Source organism: Gossypium arboreum, chromosome 1 (genome assembly GCF_025698485.1).
Source record: "Gossypium arboreum isolate Shixiya-1 chromosome 1, ASM2569848v2, whole genome shotgun sequence".
NCBI classification, from domain to species: Eukaryota; Viridiplantae; Streptophyta; class Magnoliopsida; order Malvales; family Malvaceae; genus Gossypium; species Gossypium arboreum.
In genome coordinates this window covers 93184586-93193877 of record NC_069070.1, presented here as the reverse complement: position 1 = coordinate 93193877, position 9292 = coordinate 93184586, and the positions used below count along the sequence as shown (strand labels likewise).

At 35.6% G+C, this 9292-nt stretch overlaps 1 long non-coding RNA gene across 1 annotated transcript; it reads right to left on the bottom strand.

Annotated features, from left to right (window-relative positions):
• Window positions 1-491: 491 nt before the first annotated feature.
• LOC128283479 (uncharacterized) lies at window positions 492-4026 on the bottom strand. Its single transcript, XR_008273847.1, has 2 exons — window positions 3796-4026; window positions 492-2187 (listed from the first exon to the last, which is right to left on the bottom strand). It is a non-coding gene; the product is annotated as an uncharacterized LOC128283479 (long non-coding RNA).
• Window positions 4027-9292: the final 5266 nt, after the last annotated feature.

Genomic DNA, 9292 nt, shown 5'->3' with positions numbered 1-9292 from the left:
GTTTTAAGGCTGTCACACCACCGATACAATTTCTTCAAATCATTATACATTTTCGTACTATTCGGATGACTTGATAAACAACTACTGTGTGCTTCATGTAAAATTTTCTAAATAAGTTCATCATTTTTCTGTACACATACTCTATCTCAAAACATCAAACAACCATCCGAACCGATCTAAAAGTTTGGATCACTACCCAATTCACACTGAACTCTTTTGGCTTGCAATTCACTATCATTTTTCTGAGCTTCACAAATTTGTTGAAGAAATATCGGTCTATCCCTCATCTCGGCCAAAATTGAACCATCATTAGACAAAGTCAGCTTCGTATTCATAGCTTTCAAAGCAAACAAGGGCCTTCTGTGTAACACCCTTCGCCCATATCCCTCGCCGGAACAGGGTTCGAGGTGCTGCCAAATTTAAACTCATCCATTTATATAAAACCAGACCGAAAAATTTTTTTTGATCAATTTTAAACTTTTCATACACACTTATTTTATCCTTTAATCGGGCTTACAAGGCCCAAAACATTCATGATGCATTATTAAATATTTACCAATATCTTAGTCTTGTATCATTTACTTACTCAACAATGAATCACAATTCAAATTCTAAATATACATGCTATAAACCACATCACAGGAGATAATAATATACAAGCGTATGTATAATCAAACTACCTTAATAATAAGCCAAAGTCTTTGACTTAATCATAATATTTCATACTCAACTTTACAACCCTATACATGCCATAGACTCGAAACACTAAGATTTACTTGCGCCGATAGCGTAGACTTGACAATATGATAATATCTCTGACGGCCTCCAACCTGAGCTAACCTGGCAACCCTAGGGAATATGGGAAAGAAAAGGGTAGTAAGTTTTACGCTTAGTAAGTTCATAAGAAAACAATAAGCAACTCATTAACAAGTTTTATCAATGTTTACAACATAAACACAAATTCACTACAAGTTGTCTTCCTGAGCAATAGTCACTAAATTATTTATAACTGGAGCTACGAAACTCCAAATCAATTTCTGTTAATTTTTCCTGAAAATAGACTCATATACCTTCTATCCATAAAATTTTCAGAATTTTTGATTTGGCCAATCAATACCAGATTTTTCTTAAAGTTTCCCCTGTTTCACTATTTGACTAATCTGAACACTCTTCACTATGAATCAAATTTCTCATTGTACAGAATTCAAAATATGTTATTGTTTATTTCATTTGAAACTAGACTCATTAAGGAGTCTAAGCATATAAATTTTATTTTATAACCATCATTTTACAATTTACAATGATTTTCTAAAAATAGAACAGGGGACTTCGAAGTCATTTTGACTCTGTCCCACGCCACTTCAAATATCTCATTATCGGAAATTCTTTTGTTTACACAGTTTCTTTTATAAGAAACTAAACTCATTAAGCTTTATTACATAATTTATTTAGCCTCTAACTCAACTCCCACTATTTATGGTGATTTTTCAAAAATCATGTTACTGCTGCTGTCCCAAGCAGATTTATTACAATATACTCTTTCACACATTCTTTGCTTTCATATTATTTAAACATGTATATCATGTCATTCAAGATTGAACTTATATAACATAGGCATTTAAAATGCTTCACTATCAACTTTAATTCAATCAAAACGAAAAAAATACAATATCATCTCGACATTTAATTTTCCATGATCATAATCACATATAACAATCATATACTTCCACATAACTTCACAGATTTACCGAATGTATCACGATCACATTTATAGTTGTAATACTTATTCACATATGCATCACTTTATACACTTATAATTCAATCCAAATCAAAATCGCATACGAGTACATAATACATACCTGGCCCTCATAATGTAGCATACATAATCAGTAGTAGTTTACCTCGAACCTTCAAATTCATAATCTTATTCGAATCATCGGCTTTAAGCCAGCTAGGTTTAAACCCCGAATTCAATCACCAACACAAAGCCTACGGGACGTTAACCCCGGATATAGCACCAGTACGAAGCCTGCGGACCTTAAGTCCGGATATAGTACCAGCACGAAGCCTGTTGATCTTAAGTCCGGATACAATTCCAGCACGAAGCCTGCGGGTCTTTAAGCCCGGATACAATTCCAGCATATAGCCTGCGGGTCTTTAAGCCCGGATACAATTCCAGCACGAAGCCTGCGGATCTTTAAGCCTGAATATAATTCCAGCATATAGCCTGCGGGTCTTTAAGCCCGGATATAATTCCAGCATATAGCCTGTGGGTCTTTAGGCTCGAATATACATCAAATATCATGCATATTTAATTATATATTAACACATCTCATTCAACATATCACATTAGTAGTCATTTGCTACATTCGGATATAAGCTCCATATGAACACCATCATTTACATTTCGGTTCAAAAGTCATACATAAATATCACATATCCATTTCACCATTCAAGTTTAACCCAGAGTGACCATTCGACTATAAGTCATATACATAAATTATTTATCACACAACTTAATTCAAGTAGAACCAAAAGGTCACAATTCATCTAATATACACATATCAAGGCATCATCAATTATATACTAAAGGTGAGTACTCAAAACTTACAATTGCTCAAAATATCCATACATTAACCAATATTATTAAGAATAACATTATATTCGATTAATTCTTTAAAGCTTGAAATGGTTAGTATCGGTACCAGTTTGACCAATACATAACATTCATGTTCAGGGAAAATTTTGAATCATGTATTAGATATTTTTATTACTAATTTGGTCAGCAATTTAGTTACAAAAAAAATTGGACCAAATCTTGAAACATAAATAGACACAACAAATGCCACTTTTGGACAGCAATAATCCTTCTCCTAACGGCAACATTTAATAACTAAAATACAATAAGTGTCTTAAATTGGTCAACCAATGATCCACATCACAACATTAGTATTTCAATTAACTAATACCATAATTATGCCCTAATTTGGACAGTCAATGATTCACGTTATATCAAAAATATTTTAATTAGCTAAACACCATGAATTTGTCCTAATTGGGCAGCCAATGATATACAATATAACTGCAGCACATTAATTAGCAATAAACTGTATTAAGTACCTCTTTAACTCCCTCATGCAGTACAACCTAAACAACCTGTAAGTTAACGTCAAATCCCTTCCACAAAATGAATTATACTTCTTTCTTTAACTTCAATTGTTACAGGACATTTAATTTGTAAAATCATACTTAATATATATTCTATTTCAAACATTGTAAGATCATCAACAGTGAATTTAACATATTCGGACAACTTAATTTTAAGCTCACTTTCAGTTAATTGGTGAGCGATTAGCATATACAAATGTTGCATTTACAGCATTATTTTTTTTCTTTTTTTTTAATCAGTTAAAAAAAAAGAGGAATTAAATGCTGAAATTTCTAGCATTCAGACCGCAAATATCTCTTTCAGACAGAGATATGGTTAACATTTAACAACTAATATTTTTCCTTATTTACAACAGCAGCAGACCAATTACACCAAAATTTACTGCACTTTCAATAAAGCAACTACTTGCTGAAGCAATAGACAATCGTGCGACAGATTTCAACAGCAACTTATGCATTTTTTTATCTAAATTTTTCTTCACTTCTAATTGCAGTATTTTGGTAAAAATAACATGTGTTTTAAGCTACTAAACTCTACTTAATAGTCCTATTAGCCGAAAATTACTTGCATGTAATAAATATATTTTATACGTAAAAATTTTACAAAGTTTCCTTTGAAAAACTTACTGAACAGCAGTCGAGCCCACCCTTGAACGATATCCTTCCTCTTCTTGCTGCCACTGAATTTCTTATGGAACCAGCTCCTAATTGAGCTCAAAATTAACATGCAATAGCCTTTTTCTTCTTTCTAATTTAGCTCACAAGCTTGGCCGGATGTATCCATGGCTTTTCTAGGTTACAATTGGTTGAAGAAGATGAGGATGGGTACAAAATAATGGCTTTGGTTTTATTTATTTAATCTTTATTAACCAATTTACAAAACTAACCTTTAATACCATCATAATTTCAACAATAACAAGCCACAAAATTCCACTACTAACATTTATGGGATATTTACCACTTAAGGTCTCCCATTATTTGCTTTCATAACCATTTAATACCTTTAACTTATAGAATTCAACTTTTACGCTTTACACTGTTTAATCCTTTTTACCAAATTAAACACTCAAATGGAAAAATTTCTTTTCGAAACTTCTGCACAAAGATTCTATCATGCTGTAAACTTTAATAAAATAATAAAATAATTATTTTGACTTTAGATTTGTGGTCCCGAAGCCACTGTTCCGACTAGACCCAATTTTGGGCTGTTACATTCTGCTCAAGGCATCTGCGACTACATTAGCCTTTCCCGGATGATAGTTAATCACTAATTCATAATCTTTCAGTAACACGAGCCCTCTCCGTTGTTGCAACTTCAAATCTTTCTGAGTCATGAAATATTTTAAACTCTTATGATTAGTAAAAGTATGTCATTTCTCACCGTACAAATGATGATGCCAAATTTTCAAAGCAAAAACAACGGCAGCCAATTCCAAATCGTGCATTGGATAATTCTTCTTGTGTAGTTTCAATTGTCTCGAGGTATAAGTTATCACTTTGCCCTCTTGCATCAACACACAACCCAAACCATTCAATGAAGCATCACTATAAATCACAAATTCTTTTCTCGATTCGGGTTGCACTTAAACCGGCGCCTCAGTCAATAATGTTTTCAATTTCTCAAATCTTTGTTGACATTTTTCGGACCATTTGAATTTAACATCTTTTTGCAACAACTTGGTCATAGGAGTAGCAATCATTGAAAATCCTTTGACAAAACTTCGGTAATAACCGACTAAACCCAAAAAGCTTCTAACTTTAGATACATTCCTTGGTGGTTTCAAATCAACAATTGCTGAAATCTTTCTTGGATCAACCTAAATACCATTGCCTGAAACGATATGTCCCAAAAATCTGACTTCTCGGAGCCAAAACTCACTTTTACTGAATTTAGCAAACAATTTCTTATCTTTTAAGGTCTGCAATACAATTCTTAAAAGCCCAGCATGCTCGAACTCGTCTCGAGAAGAAATTAGAATATCATTGATGAACACAACCATAAACTTATCTAAATACAGTCAAAAATCCGATTCATCAATTCCATAAATACGGCATGAGCATTAGTTAATCCAAAAAGCATAAGAAGAAATTCATAATGCCCATACCTTGCCTTGAAAGCGATTTTTGCCACATCTGGCTCTTTAACTCTCAACTGATAGTAGCCAGATCTCAAATCAATTTTCGAGAATACTGTTGCTCTTTTTAACTGATAAAACAAGTCATCAATCCTCGGCAAATGGTACTTGTTCTTATAGTCCCCTTGTTGAGTTGTCGGCAATCGATAAAAAGTCTCGTAGATTCGTCTTTTTTCTTTACAAATAACACTAGAGCACCTTAGGGAGAAAAACTCGGTCTCGCAAAACCCTTATCTGTCAACTCTTGCAACTGAGCTTTCAATTCTTTCAATTCATTCGGAGCCATCCTATACGGAGCTATTGATATCTGTGCAGTCCTAGGTACTAAATCAATAGCAAACTCAACCTCTCTGATCGGAGGTAACCTAGGCAACTTTTCTAAAAACACATCTGGATATTCATAAACTACCGACACTGATTCAATTTTCAATTCAAACATCTTTGAATTCAAAACATAAGCAAGATAAGCTTCACAACTTACGTACCTCTGAGCAGATATAGACAGAATCACAGTAGGCAATTCACTTGACTTATTGGTTTCAACCCAAAGAACTTCACCATTTTCATATTTCAATTCAATAGTTTTCTGTCTACAATTTACTATGGCATCACGCAGTATCAACCAGTCCATACCCAAAATAACATCGAATTCGTCAAATGGCAACAACATTAAGTCAGCCGGACAACAGTAACCTTGAATCATCAAAGGATAATTGTTGCAAACTTTATCAACTAGCACATATTTGCCTAAGGGGTTTGACACTTTAATCACAAACTTAGTAAACTTAATAGACAAATTCTTACTTGATACCAAATTCACACAAACATAAGAATAAGTTGATCAAGGATCGATCAATGCAATAACATTAGTATCATAAAGAGAAAATGTACCGGTAATCATATCAGGAGATGGCGCATCCTCAGAGCACATATGGCATAAGCTCTAGCAGGTGCTTTAGCTTCGAATCTCACAGCTGAATCCTTCATCACACCTTTAATGCTAGTTCCATTCCCGATATTTCTCGGTCCCCTACCTCTATTAGTTGTATTACTCAATCTTGTACTTTGAAATTTTTCTTTCTCAGCCATCTCTGGGCAATCTCGGATAAAATGCTCTTGAGAACCACACTTGAAACAAGCTCGGTCATTCATCCTACACTCGTCGGTATGTCGTCTACCACAATGCTGACATTCAAGTCTGTTAAACCTAACATTACCCATACTTGGCATTGAAGGAGCTTGAGATTTAGGACCGAAATATTGTTTCCTGCGGTCTTTGTGTGAATACCCAGCTGAAACATTTGAACTAGAATACAATTGTCTTGATTTCTTTGACTAAGATTGAAATGACATACTCATCAGCCTTTTTCTTACATCTCTAGCCTCACTCTCAGCCTTTCTTTTCTCTTTGCTCGGTTCTTCATCTTTGTAAGCTCGTTCAACCAATACAACAAATTCTTTTAGTTTCAAGATTCCAAATAACAATCTGATGTCCTCATTTAGCCCATCTTTGAACCTTTAACACATAATAGCCTCAGAGGAAACACACTCTCGGCATACTTACTGAGCCTGAAAAATTCTTGCTCATACTCTGTCACTGACATTTGGCCCTATTTCAGCGCAAGAAATTCTTTATCTTTCTGATCGATGAACCATTGACTAATGTATTTCTTTCGGTACCACAGATACCAGTGTCTTCCACCAGTGATATGCTGTGTCCTTCAACAATGATATAATACATTTCAAGCACTCGTCGGGTGTATATGATAACTCATCAAATACCCTGATAGTATTCTCAAGCCAGGACTCAACTCTCTCGGGGGTCATCATCTACATTTGCTTTAAATTCTTCAGCTCCTTGCTTTCGAATCTTATCAACCGGAGGCTTATCCAGTCTTACCAATTCCACACCTTGAGGAGCTACAGGAATCGATTGGGGATAAGGAGGGGTGGAGGATGTTGAGCAGTCAGATTTATTCGAACAAACTCCGATTACCACTAATTCATCATGTGGAGGAAGACTTCCCTAGCCCCTTCTCCCTGACTAACCGTGAGAGGTCTACTTTCAGAAGGAATTGCCCTTTGACCAGAAGCTGGCACATTACTTTCTACCTCATTAGCTACAGCTCAATCGGGATCCATTTACCATATGAAAACAAAATTTTAAAATTGTCAGGAGTCATCACACTATCATAGTTTATTCATGGCATGTATAGCTAGACTCTTACACACGCTATGTTAGTTTGAGAATCAACTAAATCGTAGCTTTGATACCACTAAATGTAACACCCCTTACCAGTATTCAACGCTGAAACTGGGTACGAGGCATTACCGAGCTTGTCACACGATCAAACATACAATTTCGGGTTATAAATTTGTGTCCAAATTAAAACCATTTGCATTTAATCATAAAGTCTCTGATACAGGCCTACGAGGTTAAAAACGTCCATTAAAAGTGATTCGGGACTAAACTGAGAACTTTAGAAAATTTTACAAAACTTACAAAATTTTCCACTAAAAAGGGGTCAAAAAATTTTCCACTAAAAAGGAGTCGCACGCCCGTGTGGATATAGAACACGCCAATCTGGGCAAGCCGTGTGGTCACACACGCCAGTATCCGGACCCCGTGTAACTCTCTGACTTGTAACCCATGAACAAATTGAGATCATAAGACCAAGTCACACGCCCGTGTGCTAGGCCGTGTGGGAAATTAAATTTCACAAAATAGGTGCAGACTTCACATGGCTAGGGCACACGTCTGTGTTTGAGTCCATGCCGTCCACACGGCTGAGACACACGCCCGTGTCTCTGCCCGTGTGTACAATTCTGAGCATTCTGTTTCTCAAAATTAAGGTGCAGGGGAGACACGGCCTAAACACATGCCTATGGGGCAAGCCGTGTGTTGCACACGGCCTAGACACACGCCCGTGTGTCTACCTGTGTGGACAAAAATAAGGCTATTTACCAAGCCATTTTGCCACCCTTTAAGGCATACACCTCCACAACATAACATAGTACCAATCCAAGAATATACATGCAACCAAACATCCACAACCAAGACATCAACACATCATTCATGAAAGGCGTCATTATAAGAATATACTTATAACCAATATTAGCTTATTTCAAATTGCCTTATACAAAATGAACTTCTAACCAATATAAGCCAACACATTTGGCCAAAACAATTATGACACATAACAAAATAACCAAGTCCCCTAGACATGCCATAACTCAAAATGTTGAATTCATTAATACCAAAATAATTGTTGATAGTTTGAATGGATCTCCGACGATCTCTGAACCAGAGCTAGCTTGGTAACACTATAAGACAAGGGAAAGAAAGGAGAGTAAGCTATATAGCATAGTAAGTTCATATTCAAATCATAAACATCTTAGCCACACTTTAATCATGCAATTTATATAATGTGAGATAACATAAATGTTACTAAAATCTCATAGTCATAACTTGATCAATCACAACCTTACCAGGAGTTCATCACCCATCTAGTTTATTACTTATGAGTTCTATGTACATACTTGTACCAACACGTAACATAACCACATCCTTTCACATCTTTGACATTCCCGTTGAACATTGAAATATTATCGGATACTCAGAAAATCTTGCACATAAGTGCCACATATGTAGTCAAAGCTACCTCATATCTCATAATACATATAGGCTCGCTCTCGAGCTATTCACGGGCCTGCTCACACAAGCTCTCAGTCAGGACGTAACTATACAGTGCTACTCACACAAGCTGTCAGGTAACCGCAACATATGTCGAAATACCCAGCCACTGGTAGGATGTACAATACCAGCATCCGGATCACATAAACACATAAACACATATACACATGGGGTTCCTAGTGACATGTTACTCGTATCCTATGCTATTTTTGAGGTTCAACCAGGATTTCATGCTTGTCGAAACTTTGTCGAATACGTCCAAAAAGTCAATCACACAATTCATGCAATATTAAAC